Genomic DNA, 26,116 nt, shown 5'->3' on the forward strand with positions numbered 1-26,116 from the left:
CATGTTTAATGCACATTTTCTGCCTTATAAGTCACTGAAACTACTGTAGTGCCGAGGTTTCTTAATTAGTCTATTTCACAGGGTTTAGGGTAAAGGCGAAGTTTTCCGGCACCCACTTCCTGTTTTAGCTTTCCTGTCTTTGCATACATTTACACTACAGTTTTTTTCTGTTCCGCATCCGATGATTTTTGAGGCTAGGATGCGGACCCATTCATCTTAATGGGTCCGCAAAAAAAAAGGGCAGCATCCATATATCCGTTCCGTAACCCCCGCAAAAAAAGATGAAACATGTCCTATCCTTGTCCACAAAAAGGACAAGAATAGCATTGTTACAGTGGATCCGCAAAAAAAGTAAGCCTACTAATAGTTGGTATAGACAAATATGTCTTATCTGGCACCAGACATCTATAGAATTTGTAAATTTGACCCTTTACATTACTTATTCTGTACGGGTCCTTAGTTACAGCCATTGAGCATTCACAGTTCTCCTAGTTGCTGTTAGAAACAGTTCACAACCAAGGGTGTAAATACCATTGAGTCAGACCATGTGGCTGCTAGGATGCCGTAAAGCCCTATCCTCTCGTCTACTGTGTGCTGAGAAACTTGCAGAACTTTTCAGAGAAACTGTATAGGAATGACAAAATGAACAATGGTCTTGGAAAAGATATGGAGGGGAAATAAACACCAGACCCTTGTGTTCTGTGTGGCAAAACCTGGCTCCAAAATGAGGAAGACATTTTGATTTTTGCTACCAGGCCCCTGCTTTTCTATGACTGCCACTGTTAAAAATCTTGTCAAATCTTTAAAGGGGTTATATACAGTCAGGTCCATAAATATTGGGAAACTGATAGCAACACCGCAGGAGAAATGCTAGCACAGGCTTCCAGTATCCGTAGTTTCAGGTGCTGCACATCACAGATAGTGAAGATACAAAGATAGTGGGGCCATTCTTTATCAATGGAAACCTCAAGGCCACTGGATATGCGAAATTGCTACATGATGATGTGTTTCCCTCTTTATGCAATGAAGCTGGCATGTTCCCTGAGTTTTTCCAGCAAGATGGTGCATCACCACATTATGGGTGTCAGGTCCGAGCATTCCTAGATGAACAGTTTCCTGGAAAGTGGATTGGTCGTCGTGGGCCAGTTGAATGGCCCCCAAGGTCTCCCGATATGACCCCCTTAGACTTTTATCTTTGGGGTCATCTGAAGGCAATTGTCTATGCTGTGAAGATACAAGATGTGCAGCACCTGAAACTACGGATACTGGAAGCCTGTGCTAGCATTTCTCCTGCGGTGTTGCTATCAGTGTGTGAAGAGTGGGAGAAGAGGGTTGCATTGACAATCCAACACAATGGGCAGCACATTGAACACATTTTATAAGTGGTCCGAAACTTGTAAATAACTCATGAAAGAATAAAGTTACGTTAAAACCAAGCACACCATTGTTTTTCTTGTGAATTTCCCAACAAGTTTGATGTGTCAAATGACCCTCTTCCTATTGAAAAAACAAAAGTTGGATTCAAAATGGCTGACTTCAAAATGGCCACCATGGTCACCACCCATCTTGAACAGTTTCCCCCCTCACATATACTAATGTGCCACAAACAGGAAGTTAATATCACCAACCATTCCCATTTTTATTAAGGTGTATCCATATAAATGGCCCACCCTGTACTTTGAATTTGTAGGTACTGCATAGTTATCATAGCCAGAACAAAATCAGAACAGATTAAACTAGTACCAGTGTACACAGTGTCTTCTTAGCATAATCAATACTGAGTCATAGATCACAGCCCCAATGCCAAAAACTTTAGTTTGTAATGAACCCTGGTGTGGATGATACATGTATTGTGGCATACTGGCACTATAGTCTGAACAAACACCATCTGTTCAGCTCGAAATTAAAAGCCTGGTCTGGCCACGCTTCCCTGTGACCTAAATTTAAGTGACCAGCCTTATCAACTATAACCAGGCCTGACTTATCTATGTAATACAGCTCATATTAGATGGATGCTTGGCAACAAATTGCAAATAAATGTGTAATAATGCACACATAAATGCAGATAACATATAGTAAAAATGTGAGCCAATTATCTATACTTACCTAAGTCTGCAGTATATACAAGTGCAGAGTATAAAAGAGCTACTAATATCATTCACTATTATGTATCTGTCAAAGTTACTCTAGATGCAGGAGATACGAGTGATAAAGGAGTGATCATTGGGACAGACATTTTTATGGACTTCTTGTTAGTAATCCCAATATATATACTACAGTCAGCGTTTTATCAAACTGTAATGGTTCAGGATGGGGAAAAACAATTAATTCAACTGTACAGCAAATGTAGCTATGGAAGCCCTATGGAAACAATTAAAAATTGCATAAATTTTGCCCTACATTCATAGTGAATACTCAAGGACAAATTTTAAGAGATATTCTAACATCTTGCATTTATTATCTATCTACTGGATACACAATAAATGTTAGATCGGTGAGATCCAGTCCCTAGCACGGAGGACCTCTCTCTCACCAACAGGACCATGGTGAGGTGTGGCATGTATGAAGTACGGTGACTATACTTGTTGCTGATCTATAAAACTCTAAAGAGGTTCTAGAAACAGTTGACAAATCTTAGGGTATGTTCACAAGTGGTGGATACACTGCAGATTTTCTGCCATGGAATAGCATGCAGAATTTTGGAAAATCTCATTCACATGCTGCACAAAAACAATTTGCAGCGTAAGTTGACCTGTTGTGTAGGTTTAAAAGAATACATTGGGTAAAAGTCTGAAGCAAACCCACAGCAAAGTATAGCTGAGGGTTTATTGCAGCAGAAATGCAACAAAATTGGCTGCGGAAATACCACTAAATGGGCCAGATTTATCATTCCTCTGACAGCTCACTCCACTTTAACATATGGCTAAAGTCAGTTTTAGCCAAGTCAGATTTATGATCGGCCCTTTAAGACTGTAATAAATGTGGTTTGACGGTAGCAGTTTATCCGTCAGTAAGCAGCTTTACAAAAGTCGCACATCTTTACGAAAAAGTCGCACGTTTTTATGAAAAAGTCGCATGTTCTATTAAAAAGTCTCATAAGATAAGCATGGTCCTCACTGGAGTGAAATTGGGACTTTTTTGCGACTTTTTTGCGACTTTTTTAAATAGTCCCAATAGTAAATCTGTCTAGAGATTCATTTACATAAGAAGACACGCCCACTTTCAGAAAACTGGCGAGCATAGTGCAGAGCAGAAAAAAGTCGCAAATTTGTGCGCAGTTTTAGCGTTTGGGACTTTTTTGGGACTTTTTCACTCCATTATTCTGACCTGAGCTAATGATAAATCTGGCCCAATGTGTCCTGTGTGGCTTTATCCTTAATCAGCTGCTTCTACAACTCCATTAGAGTTATATGGAATGAAAACTCACATGATTGACCAAACTCCTCCACCACACGGTTATTCTAGTGATCCATAAGGCTCCCAACTGGTGCATAATCACCTATGTAACATCTCACAGGTAATAAGTGTTATCCACTGGAATAGCCTTTAAAATGGGTGCAGGTTCTATATATATTCAGGTCGGTTCTCCAAAAAGAAACATATGAGGGACACAGGGCATTGCAATAAAGCACAAGAGTAAAGTAAAGGTTCCAGCAATCATGTAGTTTCACTGAAGAGATGGTTCAGAAAACGATATTTACCTGACACTGTAAAACTTATTCAACTTAACTAAATGGCTGCCATGTTTTCACAAATCCATTTATATATTTTTCCCTATTGGTGTTTACTCGATGGTGCCAGTCTTCTCTTCTTCTTGCATGTTGTAGTTAGCTACAGATGTGGCTATTTATCTGAAAAATTCAGGGTTTGCAGTGAAAATCTGAAAAAGAGTGTTTCGTTTTACTATACATTTCTTGTGCTGTCAATTAAGTAATAAAAGGAGGCCATCTACGTAAAAATGGAGAAGCCAAGCTTGAATAGAGGCGGGGGGGGGGGGGGGGGGGGGGCGGTTAGACATCTATTGTCTGCCACATACAATGCTGTCTTTACACCTTTTTCTGGGAGGTCATTATCTACTGACTCCAATTAGGATAATGGAATCAACACTTTTGACCCCATGCTGGGTATAATGACCTCTGACCCCATGCTGGGTATAATTACCAGATGTTGATTCAGTTACATATTTATTCCCAGAGAATTCTTGTACAGTCACTCAGAATTGGAAGAACGAGTGCAACGTTTTCAAGAAATCTACAGTAAGTCCAGTTGCCTTGATTTATTCTTTACAGATAAGTTATAAAAATGGACAAAACATTTTTATTTTGATTTATTTGATTTGCTTTACCTTGAAAAGTATAATAAATCTACAATAAGGACTTCCTAAGGGCTGATCAACATGACAATTTGCTTTCTTCAGTGTCACTTCCATATTTGGAGGAGCAAGTTCTTAGTGACTCATTTACTGTCATACAACATGCCTACTCTCCTGCAATGTCTCCCAGAAAAAGGACAGAGGCAAATCTCCCGGGCTTTTTCCCACAAAGCAGAGCTTTATGTATTTTACTTTTATGGAGCACCAGGATTCTGCATCATTAGAAACAGCCCCAGCGCCCAAAGTGCATTGAGAGGGCAGGATGCTGTATAAAAGGGTGAGGCATTGTACAAAATAGGTGGGGCCTGGAAAAGGGGGCATGATTACATCCAGAAACATGATGATGTACTTTGTGCACTTCACTGTCCATTCTCATGCAAACCACCTTTAATATGTTAGCAAGTATAAACAAGATGTTGACTAATTACTTGTCACGGCGGACATGCACAGTTAGATAAAACACCAACCAGGCTCTGGACGAGAGACGGGGGAAGGGTCACCTCCTAATTTATCCCTGACCTCTTTCCCTACAATGCTCAGCCCACAGACCAAATCTTGATGGTAGATTTGCTGTGTCCACCAGCCTATGCTAACAGAACCCTGAACTCCCTGAGATGGTGAAGTGGGGAGAAAGGAGCTGCCAACTCGCACAGAACCTGGATGGGTAAGATGACATAAACAACCAAACAAGAAAATACACTTATCTGCTGAGAGCAGGAACAAACAGCCAACCTTCCTTCCAAGACCACAATGAAGAGTATAATCCGCTCAGAGCACCTTGGCTGGAGACTATTTAAACTAATGACTCCACCCAGTGCACCTGATGAGGGGCGGATCCAGCACAGCATCAAAACAAATACTAGACTCGTGCTGCAATCCTGGCTGACCTCCGCACATCGTCAGAGTGGGGCATGACAGTACCCCCCCTTCTACGGGTGACCTCCGGACACCCTGGACCAACCTTATCCGGATGGGACCTATGAAAGGCCCTCACCAGACGGCTGGCGTTGACATCTGACGCCGGAACCCACATGCCAGGAGAATGACCCTGCGAAAGCACCGCCCCAACCCCCACCTCTGATGCATCAACCTCGACCACGAATGGCTGAGATACATCCGGCTGCACCAGAATGGGAGCAGACGCAAAACGCTCCTTAATAGCCGAAAAGGCCTGCAATGCCTCATCCGACCAGACAGAGACATCAGCGCCCTTCTTTGTCATATCAGTAAGAGGTTTGACTAGCGTGGAATAATTCAAAATAAATTTTCTATAATAATTTGTAAACCCCAAAAATCGCATCAAAGCTTTCTGATTCTCCGGTCGGTCCCACTCCAGAACCGCCCGGACCTTTTCAGGGTCCATACGAAAACCAGAATCAGAAAGCATATATCCCAAAAATGGAAGCTCTTGCACCGCAAACAAACATTTCTCCAATTTGGCGTATAACTTATTCTCCCGCAGGATCGTCAAAACCTGTCTCACATGATCCTGATGGGTCTTCAGATCAGGAGAATAAATTAAAATGTCATCAAGGTAGACTACTACGAACCTCCCCACCAAATGATGAAAAATATCATTGACGAATCGCTGAAATACCGCTGGCGCATTCGTCAACCCAAAAGGCATTACCAGGTTCTCAAAATGACCCTCGTGCGTATTGAAGGCCGTTTTCCACTCATCCCCCTCCTTGATCCTGATCAGATTGTATGCTCCTCTCAAATCCAACTTGGAGAACACCTTGGCTCCAACAATCTGATCAAAAAGATCAGAGATCAAAGGAAGGGGATATGGATCCCGGACTGTAATACGATTCAGCTCCCGGAAATCCAAACACGGTCTCAGTGATCCATCTTCTTCACGAAGAACAAACCTACAGCCACAGGAGACTTAGATGGTCTAATATGACCCTTTGCCAAACTCTCAGCGACATACTTTCGCATGACCTCTCTCTCGGGTTGAGAGAGGTTGTAGAGCCGAGACTTAGGCAACTTGGCGCCAGGAATGAGATTCACAGGACAATCATAGTCACGATGAGGGGGCAATTCCTGAGCCCCACCCTCCGCAAACACGTCCGAAAAATCTGAGAGATACTGAGGCAAGGCCGTAACGGACACTTCAGAAATAGATGTGACAAGACAATTATCCGAACAAAACTTGCTCCAACCAATGATTTGTCTCGCCTGCCAGTCTATAGTTGGGTTATGTTTAGACAACCATGGCAACCCCAAAACTATTGGAGCTGGCAAATCCTTCATGACAAAACAGGAAATAATCTCAGTATGTGAATCACCCACCCTTAAATGAATATCATGAACAACGTGAGTAAGGCTCCCTTGAGAAAGAGGGGAAGAATCAATGGCAAAAACACGAATCTCGTTCTCTAACGTGCAAATACTTAGTCCCAAACCCTGAAGAAACAGAAAGTCAATTAAATTTACCCCAGCACCACAATCAAGAAAAACATCAACAAACACATTTCGAGACTCTAGCGCCACCATAGCTGAAAGGAGAAAACGGGAACTGCAGGGAACTTGCACACCAGTCTGCTCCACCACACCATTCATACCACCAAGTGTGAGGGAGGTTTTTTTTTCTTTTTTCTTTATCACTCTCCCCTGTGGTTCAACATACGGACAAGAAAAAACAAAATGACCCCTCTTTCCACAAAAGAAACATAAATTGTGCGCTTTACGAAAGTCTCTACTATCCGAATGGAAAGATATCTGACCTAACTGCATGGGTTCCTCTCCTAGGCCAGAATAACAAGCAATATCTCCCTGGGCAGCTGGTGGAACAAAACCACACGCAGGAGGGATCCCCTGCACGGAGGGACCCTTACCCCTCTCTCTGATACGTCTATCCAAACGTATCGCCAAAGACATTGCATTTTCCAAAGTATCAGGGTATTCATGAAAAGCCAGAGCATCCTTCAACCTTTCAGATAACCCCTGACAAAACTGGCTACGTAGCGCGGGGTCGTTCCACCCTGACTCAGTAGCCCACCTCCTAAACTCTGTGCAGTAAACCTCAGCAGTATGTTTACCCTGTAGTAAGTTACGTAAATTTGACTCTGCCATTGAAACTCGATCTGGGTCATCGTAAATCAATCCCAGGGCTTTAAAAAATTCCTCCACCGACCGGAGAGCCAGAGAATCGGGCGGCAGGGAAAAAGCCCAGGATTGCGCGTCCCCTTTCAGCAAAGACATGACGATACCCACCCTCTGATCCTCATTACCTGATGAAAATGGGCACAAACGAAAGTACAGCTTACATGATTCCTTGAAACGGAAAAAATTATCAGTACCCCCTGCAAATTTCTCCGGAAGAGCGACTTTAGGCTCCCCAACAATTTGACCTGTACCTGAAGCCAACACCCTCTGACACTGTGTGACCGTACTACGTAGATCCGCAACCTCCAGGGACAAACCCTGCATGCGGTCAACCAGTGCTTCAATTGACGCCATCCCATAAACACTGAGAAATGGCGGTCACAGTATGGCGGATTATAATGTCACGGCGGACATGCACAGTTAGATAAAACACCAACCAGGCTCTGGACGAGAGACGGGGGAAGGGTCACCTCCTAATTTATCCCTGACCTCTTTCCCTACAATGCTCAGCCCACAGACCAAATCTTGATGGTAGATTTGCTGTGTCCACCAGCCTATGCTAACAGAACCCTGAACTCCCTGAGATGGTGAAGTGGGGAGAAAGGAGCTGCCAACTGGATGGGTAAGATGACATAAACAACCAAACAAGAAAATACACTTATCTGCTGAGAGCAGGAACAAACAGCCAACCTTCCTTCCAAGACCACAATGAAGAGTATAATCCGCTCAGAGCACCTTGGCTGGAGACTATTTAAACTAATGACTCCACCCAGTGCACCTGATGAGGGGCGGATCCAGCACAGCATCAAAACAAATACTAGACTCGTGCTGCAATCCTGGCTGACCTCCGCACATCGTCAGAGTGGGGCATGACATTACTATATTTTTCGCTTTATAAGACACACTTTTTCCCCCAACCTTGGGTGGGAAATTGCAGGTGCGGGGAGCGCTGAGTGATGCGCTTCAAGAGCTCCCTGTACTCACCGCTCCCTGGTTTTCTCCAAGCCTGTACTGCACTGTCCTGACTGTGTACAGCCTCAGGATGTAGTGCATGCACTATGACCTGATGCTGCACACAGAACAGGGAATGTGACAGCAGGAGAGACCACCGGAACTGCAGAGTAGTGGCAGAGCAGGAGAGATAGGTTAATTTACTTATTTTTAACGCTGATGTGGGTCTGATCTGAGGTCTGATATGGGGGTCTAACATGGAGGTTTCATGGGGTTCTCATCTGAGGTTTGATATGGGGGTTAGATCTTAGGTGTGATATGGAGGTCTAATCTGAGGAAATTATATGGGGGTCTGATCTGAGTTTTGATATGGGGGTCTGATCTGACATGGGGTATCATATGGAGGTCTGATCTGAGGTTTGATATGGGAGTCTCATCTGTGGACTGATATGGGGGTTTGATCTGAGGATCTGATATGGGGTTCTGATCTGAGGATCTGATATGGGGGTCTGATCTGAGATCTGACATGGGGTCTGATCTGACATGGGGTATCATATGGAGGTCTGATCTGAGGTTTGATATGGGAGTCTCATCTGAGGACTGATATGGGGGTTTGATCTGAGGATCTGATATGGGGTTCTGATCTGAGGATCTGATATGGGGGGTCTGATCTGAGGTCTGATATTGGGGTCTGATTTAACGTCTGATATGAGCATCTGATTTGAGGTCTAATATGGGGGTCTGATCCAAGGTCTGATGAAAAATATTTTCTTCTTATTTTCCTCCTGTTAAACCTAGGAGCATCTTATCATCAGGTGCGAAAAGCAAAAAATACGGTATTTAAATAAGAAAGAAGAAATTGGTTCCGAAAATAACCTGTTTTTATGAATTCACCTGAATCTCTAATACTGATATTGCTGTGTTTTCTACACAGAAGTCTGCATCAAAAACTACTTAACATTATTTTTAACAGGAATCCACGTCATGGTTTATATGGCACAGATTTTTCCACGAGTGGATTTCAATCTGTGCAGTGGAAAAAAAGAGAATAAACATGTCCACTCTTGCTACCCACTGAATAAGGCTAATCTGTGGGCAGATTCTACAGGTTCTACAGCAAACACATTGGGCCAGATTTATCATTCCTCTGACAGCTCACTCCACTTTAACATATGGCTAAAGTCAGTTTTAGCCAAGTCAGATTTATGATCGGCCCTTTAAGACTGTAATAAATGTGGTTTGACGGTAGCAGTTTATCCGTCAGTAAGCAGCTTTACAAAAGTCGCACATCTTTACGAAAAAGTCGCACGTTTTTATGAAAAAGTCGCATGTTCTATTAAAAAGTCTCATAAGATAAGCATGGTCCTCACTGGAGTGAAATTGGGACTTTTTTGCGACTTTTTTGCGACTTTTTTAAATAGTCCCAATAGTAAATCTGTCTACAGATTCATTTACATAAGAAAACACGCCCACTTTCAGAAAACTGGCGAGCATAGTGCAGAGCAGAAAAAAGTCGCAAATTTGTGCGCAGTTTTAGCGTTTGGGACTTTTTTGGGACTTTTTCACTCCATTATTCTGACCTGAGCTAATGATAAATCTGGCCCATTGACATTATAAAGACTGGCGTATCTATACACCAGTCTTGATCTCCCTGCACTGGTATGAGATGTGCCTAATTTATTAAGAGGCAGATGCCCCTTATCAAATCAGGCACATTTCTGCCCTGCAGTGCGCCAGAAACTGAAGTCTCGGCCAGCTACAGGCTGGTGTAGACTTCAGCTATAACTTCCGCCACTTTCTGGTGAAAGTTATAGTAAATGCTGTGAGCGGCATGAATCCCCACCCCTTTTCTCGACACTTTGGAAAAGTGGTGAGAAGCCCAAAAAGTCGCAAATTATGGTGCACTTATGACTTTTTGTTCCACAATAGTGGCGTAAGGAGCTTAATACATGTCCCTTATAAGTCAGATTTCTTAGTGTGTTTCCTTTGGTTATAGCACCATATGGTGGAATTTCCAATGGGGATCTTCTGCTACTACTACTTTTTTGTTTCATAATATGGAAAAAAGAAAGAGATGGAAGTGACAATTTAAAAAAAGACAAAATCCCTCCTACTGTAAAATAAATAATTATGATTTTCTTTTTTTAAATAAGTTTGCAAAGATAAAAAAAAAATTGAATAGTAGCATGCTCTATGTCACTGTCAGTAACTACATTTGGAAGTGGTAATTTTTGTTCCTCTACAAGGGTTATCATTGTGTTGTGTTACATTGCAGCTGTTGCAAGAACCCAGGTGTTTCTGCTTCAGTGAAGGTGCATTCACACAGGGTTAGGCATATTGTATCACCAAACAAATCAGCCATAGGCCTCATGCACACGACCGTTTTTTTTTGCGGTCCGCAAAACTAGTTTTCCGTTGTTCCGTGATCCGTGACCGTTTTTTCTTCCGTGGGTCTTCCTTGATTTTTGGAGGATCCATGGACATGAAAAGTGAAAAAAAAAAACTAAGTCAAGTTTGCATTGAAAATGATAGGAAAAACGGACATGGATCACGGACACGGATCACGGACGCGGATGACTACCTTGTGTGCATCAGTGATTTTTCACGGACCCATTGACTTGAATGGGTCCGTGAACCGTTGTCCGTGAAAAAAATAGGACAGGTCCTATTTTGTTCACGGACTGGAAAAATGGATCACGGACGCGGAAGCCAAACGGTGCATTTTTCCGATTTTTCCACGGACCCATTGAAAGTCAATAGGTCAGCGAAAAAAAACGGAAAACGGAACAACGGCCGCGGATGCACACAACGGTCGTGTGCATGAGGCCATATTGGGAGTGGTAAATAACTTTCCAGGATTTTAAATTTCTGACTCTATCTGATGGAACATCTTGATGAACCTTCTTGCTTTCCATCCAGAATGGGGTTCATGCCAGGTTACCATGGAATGACTGATTCTACAAAAAAATATATAAAATTGAAAAGACATTGATGATGTAAGCATATTTTTTGCTATACTATGGAAACTAGTTCTTGAGGCGCTGCACAACTTAAAGCTAACCTCCGGTTGAAGAAATAAAAATCACAATAAAGGGGTTATCCCATGACTAATGTAAAAAATAAAAATCAGACATCATATACTGTAGAACATCATAACCTCTTTCTAACAAAGCCAGAACCAGCCCTGTACCTCACATGGACCCAGAGATCTCCCCATTCATTGCTCTGCTAGATTTATATCAAGCTGAAGGCTCAAGGGGGAGTGTCTTTTCTGCGGCAGCACAGGGGGCGTGTCTCAGCTCTCCCTATCACAGCTCAGGAGGCGTGTCTCAGCGCTCTCTATCACAGCTCAGGAGGCAGTTGAAGGATGAAACTGAGCATGTGCGACTTTCTCAGTGAGCATGTCAAATAGAGAAAAGAAATAAGAAAAAAACTAATTGCAGGTGGTGCTATACAGATATATTTTATTGAATTTTATTGAATTTTTAATTACATGCAATTATAAATGTATTCAGATGCACATGTCGATTTGAAAACTGTAGAATATTTTTTGTGGGAAAACCCCTTTAACTATGGAACAAACAGAAGACATGTAATGCCCTGGAGCAAGGGTACTTTGGACAATATGGTGGTTTGTTGACATTTGTCTCTAGTGATGGACGAACATCGGCCGGGACGGTTCGCGAACACGATCAAATGTTCACGAACCGCAAGTTCACGTCGGGCCCCATTTACTTTAATGGCAGGCGAACCTGAAAAACCTTCAGCTCATATTTGCAGCCACCAAATAATTACAAGAAGTGCACAAATCGTCCCACAACATGGACAGTGACATACCAGATGTATTATTAGAATTTGCAATCTCCATTCATTATTTTTTTCAATGTAAAATATCGGCAATGTAATTTTCGCCTATGCGCATGCGCAAAATATGCGCGGCCTACTACAGCAACTGGGTTTCCACCAGACCGAAGTTGGATGCGATCCGAAAAGATGGTTGGCAACAATTTTCACGACGTTGAGGAAGAATTTCTGATCACTGTAATTTGACATTAAAGCAGTGTATTTGATTACATTTCTCATGCATGTTATAAAAATCGCTGTATATGCAGATCGAGTGTTTAAAAAAAGCGCCATTGCTAACATCCTTAATGATGCGATTTATTTTTTTGCGGTACACACAACTTCACATTTTATGAGGTCTCATGAGTAGGGATGAGCGAACCCGAACTGTATAGTTCGGGTTCGTACCGAATTTTGGGGTGTCCGTGACACGGACCCGAACCCGAACATTTTCATAAAAGTTCGAGTTCGGTGTTCGGCGCTTTCTTGGCGCTTTTTGAAAGGCTGCAAAGCAGCCAATCAACAAGCATCATACTACTTGCCCCAAGAGGCCATCACAGCCATGCCTACTATTGGCATGGCTGTGATTGGCCAGTGCAGCATGTGACCCAGCCTCTATATAAGCTTGGGTCACGTAGCGCTGCACGTCACTCTGCTGATACAAATGTAGGGAGAGGTTGCAGCTGCGACGTTAGGGCGACATTAGGCAGTGATTAACTCCTCCAAAAGACTTCATTCAGTGATCGATCTACAGCTGTGGATCATTGAACTGCTGCTATTCAATTGCTCACTGTTTTTAGGCTGCCCAGAGCGTTTTTCAGTCACTTTTTTCTGGGGTGATCGGCGGCCATTTTGTGGCTTGTGGTGCGCCAGCACAAGCTGCCACCAAGTACATTTAACCATCAATAGTGTGGTTATTTTTTGCTATATCCTACATCAGGGTCAAGCTGTCATCAAGTGCATTTAACCATCAATAGTGTGGTTATTTTTTGGCCATATACTACATCAGGGGCAAGCTGAGCCTGTGTCACCCAAGTGCATTTAACCATCAATAGTGTGGTTATTTTTTGCTATATCCTACATCAGGGTCAAGCTTTCATCAAGTGCATTTAACCATCAATAGTGTGGTTATTTTTTGGCCATATACTACATCAGAGGCAAGCTGAGCCTGTCCCCCAAGTGCATTTAACCATCAATAGTGTGGTTATTTTTTGCTATATCCTACATCAGTGTCAAGCTTTCATCAAGTGCATTTAACCATCAATAGTGTGGTTATTTTTTGGCCATATACTACATCAGGGGCAAGTTGAGCCTGTCACCCAGCGCCTAAAAAATAGGCCTCACATTTATATTCATCCAAATCTGTCATTACTGTTTTAGCTGGTCAAGTTATTTAATGTCCAACAAAGCACAGTTTTTGTTCTGGGTTGAAAAACAATTCCCAATTTTGCAATTCTCAAAATTAGTGGTTTCTGCTGTATCAGGCCTACTTTAAATCTATCCCTAAAAGGGTAGATTAGATTAAAGGTGCTGATAGGGTCATTCTCAAGAACTTCACACACACGCTACAGTGCAGATCCAAGTCTAATTCTGTGATTCAACGTATACCTGTCACACAGCGCCTAAAAAATAGGCCTCACATTTATATTCATCCAAATCTGTCATTACTGTTTTAGCTGGTCAAGTTATTTAGTGTCCGTCAAAGCACAGTTTTTGTTCTGGGTTGAAAAACAATTCCCAATTTTGCAATTCTCAAAATTAGTGGTTTCTGCTGTATCAGGCCTACTTTAAATCTATCCCTAAAAGGGTAGATTAGATTCAAGGTGCTGATAGGGTCATTCTCAAGAACTTCACACACATGCTACAGTGCAGATCCAAGTCTAATTCTGTCCATAAACGTATACCTGTCACCCAGCGCCTAAATTATAGGCCTCAAATTTGTATTCAGCTAAATCTGTCATTACTGGTGTGCCTGTATTAGTGTAATACGGTACCTAAATAGATAGCCAGATAGTGTTAGGTGTCTGTAAAAAAAGGCCTGATTTTGAATTCAATACATTGGCCCGAATAATATTTTTCTTATTGTGGTGAATGGTAACAATGAGGAAAACATTTAGTAAGGGACGCAGACGCGGACATGGTCGTGGTGGTGTTAGTGGACCCTCTGGTGCTGGGAGAGGAAGTGGCCGTTCTGCCACAGCCACACGTCCTAGTGTACCAACTACCTCAGGTCCCAGTAGCCGCCAGAATTTACAGGGATATTTGGTGGGGCCCAATGCCGTTCTAAGGATGGTAAGGCCTGAGCAGGTAAAGGCATTAGTCAATTGGGTGGCCGACAGTGCATCCAGCACGTTCACATTATCTCCCACCCAGTCTTCTGCAGAAAGCGCACAGATGGCGCATGAAAACCAAGCCCATCAGTCTGTCACATCACCCCCATGCATATCAGGGAAACTGTCTGAGCCTCAAGTTATGCAGCAGTCTCTTATGCTGTTTGAAGACTCTGCTGGCAGGGTTTCCCAAGCGCATTCACCTAGCCCTTCCCCAGGGGTGGAAGAGATAGAATGCACTAACGCACAACCACTTATGTTTCCTGATGATGAGGACATGGGAATACCACCTCAGCACGTCTCTGATGATGACGAAACACAGGTGCCAACTGCTGCGTCTTTCTGCAGTGTGCAGACTGAACAGGAGGTCAGGGATCAAGACTGGGTGGAAGACGATTCAGGGGACGATGAGGTCCTAGACCCCACATGGAATGAAGTTTGTGCCACTGACTTTCACAGTTCGGAGGAAGAGGCAGTGGTGAGACCGAGCCAACAGCGTAGCAAAAGACAAAGAGGGAGCAGTGGGCAAAAGCAGAACACCCGCCGCCAAGAGACTCCGCCTGCTACTGACCGCCGCCATCTGGGACCGAGCACCCCAAAGGCAGCTTCAAGGAGTTCCCTGGCATGGCACTTCTGCAAACAATTTGCTGACGATAAGTCCCGAGTGGTTTGCACGCTGTGCCATCAGAGCCTGAAGCGAGGTATTAACGTTCTGAACCTTAGCACAATCTGCATGACCAGGCACCTGCATGCAAAGCATGAACTGCAGTGGAGTAAACACCTTAAAAACAAGGAAGTCACTCAGGCTCCCCCTGCTACCTCTTCTGCTGCTGCAGCCTCGGCCTCTTCTGCTGCTGCCGCCGCCTCGGCCTCTTCCTCCGCCTATGGAGGAACATTGGCACGTGCCGCCCAGCAAACATGGGATGTACCACCAACACCACCACCTGCGTCACCAAGCATCTCAACCATGTCACACGGCAGCGTTCAGCTCTCCATCTCACAAACATTTGAGAGAAAGCGTAAATTCCCATCTAGCCACCCTCGATCCCTGGCCCTGAATGCCAGCATTTCTAAACTACTGGCCTATGAAATGCTGTCATTTAGGCTGGTGGACACAGACAGCTTCAAACAGCTCATGTCGCTTGCTGTCCCACAGTATGTTGTTCCCAGCCGGCAGTACTTCTCCAAGAGAGCCGTGCCTTCCCTGCACAATCAAGTATCCGATAAAATCAAGTGTGCACTGCGCAACGCCATCTGTGGCAAGGTCCACCTAACCACAGATACGTGGACCAGTAAGCACGGCCAGGGACGCTATATCTCCCTAACTGCACACTGGGTAAATGTAGTGACGGCTGGGCCCCTGGCGGAGAACTGTTTGGCGCACGTCCTTCCGCCGCCAAGGATCGCAGGGCAACATTCTTTGCCTCCTGTCTCCTCCTCCTCCTACTCAGCTTCCTCCTGCTCTTCTTCCACCTGCTCATCCAGTCAGCCACACACCTTCACCACCAACTTCAGCACAGCCCGGGGTAAACGTCAGCAGGCCGTTCTGAAACTCATATGTTTGGGGGACAGGCCCCACACCGCACAGGAGTTGTGGGGGGGTATAGAACAACAGACCGACGAGTGGTTGCTGCCGGTGAGCCTCAAGCCCGGCCTGGTGGTGTGCGATAATGGGCGAAATCTCGTTGCAGCTCTGGGACTAGCCGGTTTGACGCACATCCCTTGCCTGGCGCATGTGCTGAATTTGGTGGTGCAGAAGTTCATTCTCAACTACCCCGACATGTCAGAGCTGCTGCATAAAGTGCGGGCCGTCTGTTCGCGCTTCCGGCGTTCACATCCTGCCGCTGCTCGCCTGTCTGCGCTACAGCGTAACTTTGGCCTTCCCGCTCACCGCCTCATATGCGACGTGCCCACCAGGTGGAACTCCACCTTGCACATGCTGGACAGACTGTGCGAGCAGCAGCAGGCCATAGTGGAGTTTCAGCTGCAGCACGCACGGGTCAGTCGCACTGCGGAACAGCACCACTTCACCACCAATGACTGGGCCTCCATGTGAGACCTGTGTGCCCTGTTGCGCTGTTTCGAGTACTCCACCAACATGGCCAGTGGCGATGACGCCGTTATCAGCGTTACAATACCACTTCTATGTCTCCTTGAGAAAACACTTAGGGCGATGATGGAAGAGGAGGTGGCCCAGGAGGAGGAGGAGGAAAAGGGGTCATTTTTAGCACTTTCAGGCCAGTCTCTTCGAAGTGACTCAGAGGGAGGTTTTTTGCAACAGCAGAGGCCAGGTACAAATGTGGCCAGACAGGGCCCACTACTGGAGGACGAGGAGGACGAGGATGAGGAGGAGGTGGAGGAGGATGAGGATGAAGCAGGTTCACAGCGGGCTGGCACCCAACGCAGCTCGGGCCCATCACTGGTGCGTGGCTGGGGGGAAACGCAGGACGATGACGATACGCCTCCCACAGAGGACAGCTTGTCCTTACCTCTGGGCAGCCTGGCACACATGAGCGACTACATGCTGCAGTGCCTGCGCAACGACAGCAGAGTTGCCCACATTTTAACGTGTGCGGACTACTGGGTTGCCACCCTGCTGGATCCACGGTACAAAAACAATGTGCCCACCTTACTTCATGCACTGGAGCGTGATAGTAAGATGCGCGAGTACAAGCGCACATTGGTAGACGCGCTACTGAGAGCATTCCCAAATGTCACAGGGGAACAAGTGGAAGCCCAAGGCGAAGGCAGAGGAGGAGCAAGCGGTCGCCAACGCAGCTGTGTCACGGCCAGATCCTCTGAGGGCAGGGTTAGCATGGCAGAGATGTGGAAAAGTTTTGTCACCACGCCACAGCTAACTGCACCACCACCTGATACGGAACGTGTTAGCAGGAGGCAACATTTTAATAACATGGTGGAACAGTACCTGTGCACACCCCTCCACGTTCTGACTGATGGTTCGGCCCCATTCAACTTCTGGGTCTCCAAATTGTCCACGTGGCCAGAGCTAGCCTTTTATGCCTTGGAGGTGCTGGCCTGCCCGGCGGCCAGCGTTTTGTCTGAAAGTGTATTCAGCACGGCAGGGGGCGTCATTACAGACAAACGCAGCCGCCTGTCTACAGCCAATGTGGACAAGCTGACGTTCATAAAAATGAACCAGGCATGGATCCCACAGGACCTGTCCATCCCTTGTGCATATTAGACATTAACTACCTCCCCTTAACAATATATTATTGTACTCCAGGGCACTTCCTCATTCAATCCTATTTTTATTTTCATTTTACCATTATATTGCGGGCAAACCCAAAGTTGAATGAACCTCTCCTCTGTCTGGGTGCCGGGGCCTAAAAATATCTGACAGTGGCCTGTTCCAGTGGTGGGTGACATGAAGCCTGATTCTCTGCTATGACATGAAGACTGATTCTCTGCTGACATGAAGCCTGAATCTCTGTTATGGGACCTCTCTCCTCTGCCTGGGTGCCTGGGCCTAAATATGTGACATTGGCCTGTTCCAGTGGTGGGTGACATAAAGCCTGATTCTCTGCTATGACATGAAGACTGATTCTCTGCTGACATGAAGCCTGAATCTCTGTTATGGGACCTCTCTCCTCTGCCTGGGTGCCTGGGCCTAAATATCTGACAATGGACTGTTCCATTGTTGGGTGACGTAAAGCATGATTCTCTGCTATGACATGCAGACTGATTCTCTGCTGACATGAAGCCTGAATCTCTGTTATGGGACCTCTCTCCTCTGTCTGGGTCCTGGGGCCTAAAAATATCTGACAGTGGCCTGTTCCAGTGGTGGGTGACGTGAAGCCTGATTCTCTGCTATGACATGAAGACTGATTCTCTGCTGACATGAAGCCAGATTCTCTGTTACGGGACCTCTCTCCTCTGCCTGGGTGCCTGGGCCTAAATATCTGACAATGGACTGTTCCAGTGTTGGGTGACGTAAAGCATGATTCTCTGCTAGGACATGCAGACTGATTCTCTGCTGACATGAAGCCAGATTCTCTGTTACGGGACCTCTCTCCTCTGCCTGGGTGCCTGGGCCTAAATATCTGACAATGGACTGTTCCAGTGTTGGGTGACGTAAAGCATGATTCTCTGCTAGGACATGCAGACTGATTCTCTGCTGACATGAAGCCAGATTCTCTGTTACGGGACCTCTCTCCTCTGCCTGGGTGCCTGGGCCTAAATATCTGACAATAGACTGTTCCAGTGTTGGGTGACGTAAAGCCTGATTCTCTGCTATGACATGCAGACTGATTCTCTGCTGACATGAAGCCAGATTCTCTGTTACGGGACCTCTCTCCTCTGCCTGGGTGCGTAGGCCTAAATATCTGACAATGGACTGTTCCAGTGTTGGGTGACGTAAAGCATGATTCTCTGCTAGGACATGCAGACTGATTCTCTGCTGACATGAAGCCAGATTCTCTGTTACGGGACCTCTCTCCTCTGCCTGGGTGCCTGGGCCTAAATATCTGACAATGGACTGTTCCAGTGTTGGGTGACGTAAAGCATGATTCTCTGCTAGGACATGCAGACTGATTCTCTGCTGACATGAAGCCAGATTCTCTGTTACGGGACCTCTCTCCTCTGCCTGGGTGCCTGGGCCTAAATATCTGACAATAGACTGTTCCAGTGTTGGGTGACGTAAAGCCTGATTCTCTGCTATGACATGCAGACTGATTCTCTGCTGACATGAAGCCAGATTCTCTGTTACGGGACCTCTCTCCTCTGCCTGGGTGCGTAGGCCTAAATATCTGACAATGGACTGTTCCAGTGTTGGGTGACGTAAAGCATGATTCTCTGCTAGGACATGCAGACTGATTCTCTGCTGACATGAAGCCAGATTCTCTGTTACGGGACCTCTCTCCTCTGCCTGGGTGCCTGGGCCTAAATATCTGACAATGGACTGTTCCAGTGTTGGGTGACGTAAAGCATGATTCTCTGCTAGGACATGCAGACTGATTCTCTGCTGACATGAAGCCAGATTCTCTGTTACGGGACCTCTCTCCTCTGCCTGGGTGCCTGGGCCTAAATATCTGACAATAGACTGTTCCAGTGTTGGGTGACGTAAAGCCTGATTCTCTGCTATGACATGCAGACTGATTCTCTGCTGACATGAAGCCAGATTCTCTGTTATGGGACCTCTCTCCTCTGCCTGGGTGCCTGGGCCTAAATATCTGACAATGGACTGTTCCAGTGTTGGGTGACGTAAAGCCTGATTCTCTGCTATGACATGCAGACTGATTCTCTGCTGACATGAAGCCAGATTCTCTGTTACGGGACCTCTCTCCTCTGCCTGGGTGCCAGGGCCTAAATATATGACAATGGACTGTTACAGTGGTGGGTGACGTGAAGCCAGATTCTCTGCTATGGCATGAAGAGACTGATTCTCTGCGGACGTGAAGCCAGATTCTCTGCTATGGGACCTCTCTCCAATTGATATTGGTTAATTATTTTTTTTTATTTTTATTTTTTTATTCATTTCCCTATCCACATTTGTTTGCAGGGGATTTACCTACATGTTGCTGCCTTTTGCAGCCCTCTAGCTCTTTCCTGGGCTGTTTTACAGCATTTTTAGTGCCGAAAAGTTCGGGTCCCCATTGACTTCAATGGGGTTCGGGTTCGGGACGAAGTTCGGGTCGGGTTCGGATCCCGAACCCGAACATTTCCGGTAAGTTCGGCCGAACTTCTCGAACCAGAACATCCAGGTGTTCACTCAACTCTACTCATGAGATATTAGTGATTGGTGCACTAAGTATTGTTGTGAGAACTTGCCACTCCAGTATAGGCCCCAAAAATTAGCCAATAGGCATTCACCTGACAGCATACAACTTTGTAGGATTCTGTGGCTGGAGGTACATTAGGCAGTCACAGGATAAAAATGTAACTGTAGGCCAGTACAGGCCCCAAAAATTAGCCAATAGGCATTCACCTGACAGCAAAGAACTTTGGATTCTGTGGCTGGAGGTACATTAGGCTTTCACAGAATAAATATGTAACTGTTGGCCAGTACAGGCCCCAAAAATTAGCCAATAGGCGTTCACCTGACAGCAAAGAACTTTGGATTCTGTGGCTGGAGGTACATTAGGCGGTCACAGGATAAAAATGTAACTGTAGGCCAGTACAGGCCCAAAAAATTAGCCAATAGGCGTTCACCTGACAGCAAAGAACTTTGGATTCTGTGGCTGGAGGAACATTAGGCATTCACAGGATAAATATGTAACTGTAGGCCAGTACAGGCCCCAAAGATTATCCAATAGGCATTCACCTGACAGCAAAGAACTTTGGATTCTGTGGCTGGAGGTACATTAGGCTTTCACAGAATAAATATGTAACTGTCGGCCAGTACAGGCCCCAAAAATTAGCCAATAGGCGTTCACCTGACAGCAAAGAACTTTGGATTCTGTGGCTGGAGGTACGTTAGGCAGTCACAGGATAAATATGTAACTGTCGGCCAGTACAGGCCTCAGAAATTAGGTACTCAACGGACATAAAAGGCCTTTTATGCCGCTGTATTTACCTAAGACAGGGACCATGATTTGTTCTGGGTGGTGGCAGATATTTGTGGGCTGTCATGAGGAATTTCATGTGGGCTGTCGACTCGTCACATGTGTAGAATTCCTCCGAGATCCATGCCTCATTCATTTTTAGAAATGTGAGGTAGTCCGCACTGTTGTGACCTAGGCGAGGGCGCTTATCGGTCACGATCCCCCCTGCTGCGCTGAACGTCCTTTCGGACAGGACACTGGATGAGGGGCCACCCAACAGTTCCATGGCAAATTGTGCCAGCTCTGGCCACAGGTCAAGCTTGCACACCCAGTAGTCCAGGGGTTCATCGCTTCTCAGAGCGCCCACATTTGCCATTAACCCGATATAGTTGTACACCTGTCAGTCTAGGCGTTCCCTGAGGCTGGATCTGGAGGACGGCTGTCGATGGGTTGGCTGCAAGAATGATCTCATATCCGGTGACCAACACATCTTCAAACCACCCTCTTCTTCCATACGCTGTTGGATTGGTACCCGCAACTGTTTCTCTGTGAGTGGAAATTCCTCTGCCAGCGCCTGCAAAAGCAGAATGCAGCATTTCTCGAAGCAAGGCCTGTAAGTGATGCATTCTGACAGCCCTCTGTGATGGTGGTAACATTGCCGACATTTTGTGTTTGTACCGGGGGTCTAAGTACGTTGCCACCCAGTACTGGTCCTTGCCCTTTATGCTTTTTATACGTGGGTCCCTCTTCAAACACTGGAGCATGAAGGCCCCCATTTGCACTAAACTGGAAGCGTTGGAGTGGCCTGTCTCCTGCTCATCATCCAGGATAATGTCGTCCTCGTTCTCCTCCCCCATCCACGGACAACACCAGGGATCCCAGAAACGTTTAAAACATGCTCTTCTTGCTCCTCCTCCGCCCCGACAACATCCTCTGACTCTTCTTCAGACTCCTTTTGTTGACTTGTCTCAGATGGAGTAGCCCCCCCTGGGAATTCATCCAGCATTGCGATTTTCTCATCTTCCTGCTCCCTGATGGCTTGATCAATGACACGACGCAATGCACGCTCCAGAAAGAAGGCATAAGATACGATGTCACTGATGGTGCCCTGGCTGCTACTGACCAGTTTGGTGATCTCATCAAATGGCCTCAGAAGTCTGCATGTGTCGCGCATGAGCAGCCACTGGAGTGGTTAAATAAAAACAAGCTCCCAGAACCTGTCCTGCCGCAGAGTTCATACAGGTAGTCATTAACTGCACGTTTCTGCTGGAGCAGCCTATCAAGCATATACAAGGTGGAGTTCCATCGCATTTGGCAGCCACTGATCTGCCTGTGACCGCAAAGCTGAAAGGAGTGCAGGACCGGTGTGGCTCTTGGCTTCCAGGAACAACAGACGCATCACAGAATGGCAATGTCTCACCTGGCATGTCAAATAGGTTCTGGGGATCTTGGGGGATGCAGCGGAATTGACGCTAGCAGTGGAAAAGGAGGAGTCAGACGAGGAGGAGAGGAAGGATGGAGAAGAAGAGGCAGGCCTGTATGCAATCCGTGGCGGTACAAACAAATCTACACGGGTGCCACGGGTTGCATGCTTGACGGCCGTCAGAAGGTTCACCCAGTGGGCAGTAAAAGTTATGTACTTTCCCTGCCCGTGTTTGCTAGACCACGTGTCTGTGGTCAGATGTATTTTAGCACGACACTATGTGCCAGAGATACATTCACTTGCCGCTGAACGTGGCCAAATAGCTCTGGGATGCCCTTCCGAGAGAAATATTTCCTTCCGGGGACATTCCATTGCAGTGTTCCAATGGCCACAAATTTTCTAAAGGCCTCCGAGTCCACTAGTTTATATGGCAGTAGTTGGCGGGCTAGCAGTTCTGACAAGCCAGCTGTCAGCCGTTGGGCAAGAGGGTTATCCGGCATCATCATCTTTTTTCACTCAAACATTTGGGGCAAGGAAGCCTGCCTTTTGCCAGATGAACGCGACGACGGCACGGTGGAAGGTGGAGTGGAGGATAACTGGGAGGAGAGAGGAGAAGGAGAAGAGGCAGGACGGTGAGCGCCGGGAGTGTGGCTTTGTGGGTTCTGATGGTGTTGCTCCCACTGGGCTCGTGATGGGAGGCCAGGTGCCTTCTTAAGGCGGTTGTCCCTAGGTGAGGGTTGGGCTTACAGCGACTTATGCGTTGACAGCACAGGCTGCAGATGGCAACACTATTGTCAGCAGCGGACACATTAAAAAAATCCCACACTGCGGAGCCATGTGCCGGCGTCTTGTGAGCGCAAGATGTGACCGTACATGGATGTTTCGTTCCAGATACATTAGCAGTCTGCTTTTTGCCTCCTGGGCACTGTAAGTTCTGCCTGCTTCTCCTCCCTATCTGCTGCACCGTCTCTCCCTCTGAACTTCCCTCCTCTTCCTCTCTTGTGGGCACCCATGTGACGTCCATCAACACATCATCATCGGATTCGTCACCTTCACCACCACTGACATTAGAGATCTCGGAGTAGGCAGCAACAGCGGGGACCGTTGATACCTCCTCTTCCTAATCCGATGCCAAGAATGGCTGAGCATCGGTAAGGTCTTAGAATGTATGTTGAAATAATTCCTCTGACTCGAGCGGAGGCGATATGGTGGTGGTGGTGGTGTCTTTGGGGGTGGACACAACAGAGAGTGAAGAGGGTGCAGATAGAGAGGATGAGGAGGGTGCAGAAGCGGAAGGCTGAGTGAGCCACTCAACCAAGTCTGGTGCGTCCTTTGACGTAATCGAACGCACCTTCTGCAACTTCCCTGGTAAGCTCCGGCTTGATGCACCTGCCCGACCCCTACCACCACTGCGGAATGGCCTGTCTCTTCCTCTGCCTGTCATTTTCAAAATGACCCTGTGACAAAAGTCCCTATAGAAGAGCAGTATTTGTGGAAGAAGGAATATCACACCTCTGCTTCAATCAGTTTTTTGGGGGGCAACTGGTAAATCACACCAGTAGAAATTATTTCTTCAAATAGTGTTTGTCACTCTGTGTAGATGCGGTAAAACGCAGCAAAACCGCAGACAAATGCTGCACTACCTAAATGCACTATATAAAACGTATATTATTGGTATATAAAATCCCTGCTTCAATCAGTTTTTTGGGGGGGAAACTGGTAAATCACACCAGTAGAAACAATTTCTTCAAATAGTGTTTGTCACTCTGTGTAGATGCGGTAAAACGCAGCTAAACCGCAGACAAATGCTGCACTACCTAAATGTACTATATAGAACGTATATTATTGGTATATAAAATCCCTGCTTCAATCAGTTTTTTTGGGAGACAACTGGTAAATTACACCAGTAGAAATTATTTTTTTAAATAGTGTTTGGCACTCTGTGTAGCTGCAGTAAAACGCAGCAAAACCGCAGACAAATGCTGCACTAACTAAATGCACTATATAGAACGTATATTACTGGTATATACAATCCCAGCTTTAATCAGGTTTTTTGGGGGCAACTGGTAAATCACACCAGTAGAAATTATTTCTTCAAATAGTGTTTGTCACTCTGTGTAGATGCGGTAAAACGCAGCTAAACCGCAGACAAATGCTGCACTACCTAAATGCACTATATAGAACGTATATTATTGGTATATAAAATCCCTGCTTCAATCAGTTTTTTTGGGGGGGGGGCAACTGGTATATCACACCAGTAGAAATGATTTGTTCCAATAGCGTTTGGCACTCTTTGTAGCTGCAGTATCACACAACTGCTGCACAATACAAATGCACTATAATATACTTTCTATGTTAGAAAGTATATTATAAGTATATTACACCCCTCAGTATGTCACACCTATTGATAACACACCTATACCAGTCCTTAAAAGGACTTTTGTGGCCCTATTAGCTAGTGATTTGTGTCCCTAACAGCCTGTCCCTGCTCCACACAGCAACCTCTCCCTACACTGGCAAAAGACTGAATGTAAAATGGCACCCAGATCAGGTTTATTTATAAGGTAAGGGGTATGTCCATGTGCTGAAACTTTTCAATTGGCTATCCTGTACCACCTGATGGATGTGTCATGGGTCAAAGTTCTTCACAATGTAAAAGAATATGGCGCCATCGCCATATGTTCGCCCATTCAGCGAATCGCAAAAGAGCATATGTTTGCATTTTCAGCTAATCGCGAACGTGCGAAGATCGCCGCAAACCGACCGCCGGGCGAAGCGCAAGGCCATCTCTATTTGTCTCTATAGCGACTATGCAAAGCCATCAACTCCCTACTATATTGCACTTTGAAGGGTTAACTTGCACTATGATTTATGCCATTGTTTACACTTATACTATTTTATATTGTCGAACTGCATTTTATATGTGTATTGTAATATGTCTTGTTCATTTGCACTATTATACTGCATTTGCACTGCACTGTGGAAAGGGTTAATACACAACCAGCTAAAACTGAGAGACTTTGGGACTTCTCACTGAGAAGCTAGTAATTTTTCACAGTTACTGTAAGAGAATATTCAGAGTTAAATTTTGTAGGGAAAAAAACAGACACAGTGACACAGACTCAGTACAAGTCTATGACAGACTTGAATTGCAATATACTGCTAGTGGTGCTTGGTCAATGATCACACATCCAAGGTGGTGCACCATTTAGTTTGGGTTCTGCAGCAGGGTACATGTTGAGGCAGTGTCACATTAATACTAGGTGGCATTTCCCCATTCTGTCATACAGGCTGCCACTCAGGCATGGAAACAGTCATACAGATGCTGGATATCCTCATGCTGTTTGTCATTGCAAACTCTTTCACTCAAGAAATATACCCCTTTTTGAATCCCCTCTATGTTGGTGTAGAAACCTTCTTTTGTCTACAAATAAATGACACATTAAAATATGTCCCCTTCTTATAATCACAGTCCTGGGTATAAATAGATTATGGGAGAGATCTGTGATATATTTTATTTTTAGATATTAGATCTTTTTTCTCAACTAAATAACCATAACTTTGATAATAATTCTGGGTACTGTAG

The sequence above is a fragment of the Bufo bufo genome, chromosome 3, assembly GCF_905171765.1.
Source record: "Bufo bufo chromosome 3, aBufBuf1.1, whole genome shotgun sequence".
In the NCBI taxonomy this organism is placed as follows: domain Eukaryota; kingdom Metazoa; phylum Chordata; class Amphibia; order Anura; family Bufonidae; genus Bufo; species Bufo bufo.